Below are 936 nucleotides of genomic sequence, written 5' to 3'. Positions count from 1 at the left end.
TAACCCTAAGCCTAACCCTAACCCTAACCCTAACCCTAACCCTAACCCTAACCCTAACCCTAACCCTAACCCTAGCCCTAACCCTAACCCTAGACCGTAACCCTAACCCTAACCCTAACCCTAACCCTAACCCTAACCCGTAACCCTAGACCCTAACCCTAAACCCTAACCCTAACCCTAACCCTAACCCTAGACCCTAACCCGGACCCTAACCCTAACCCTAACCCTAACCCTAACCCTAACCCTAACCCTAACCCTAACCCTAACCCTAACCCTAACCCTAACCCTAACCCTAACCCTAACCCTAACCCTAACCCTAACCCTAACCCTAACCCTAACCCTAACCCTAACCCTAACCCTAACCCTAACCCTAACCCTAACCCTAACCCTAACCCTAACCCTAACCCTAACCCTAACCCTAACCCTAACCCTAACCCTAACCCTAACCCTAACCCTAACCCTAACCCTAACCCTAACCCTAACCCTAAACCTAAACCTTAACCTAAACCCAAACCTAAACCTAAACCTAAACCTTAACCTAAACCTTAACCCTAACCCTAACCGTAACCCTAACCTAAACCTTAACCCTAACCCTAACCCTAACCCTAACCCTAACCCTAACCCTAACCCTAACCCTAACCCTAACCCTAGCCTTAACCCTAACCCTAACCCTAACCCTAACCCTAACCCTAACCCTAACCCTAACCCTAACCCTAACCCTAACCCTAACCCTAACCCTAACCCTAACCCTAACCCTAACCCTAACCCTAACCCTAACCCTAACCCTAACCCTAACCCTAACCCTAACCCTAACCCTAACCCTAACCCTAACCCTAACCCTAACCCTAACCCTAACCCTAACCCTAACCCTAACCCTAACCCTAACCCTAACCCTAACCCTAACCCTAACCCTAACCCTAACCCTAACCCTAACCC

Source organism: Emiliania huxleyi (genome assembly GCF_000372725.1).
Source record: "Emiliania huxleyi CCMP1516 unplaced genomic scaffold EMIHUscaffold_739, whole genome shotgun sequence".
Classification (NCBI taxonomy): domain Eukaryota; phylum Haptophyta; order Isochrysidales; family Noelaerhabdaceae; genus Emiliania; species Emiliania huxleyi.
This window is presented reverse-complemented; position numbering follows the sequence as displayed.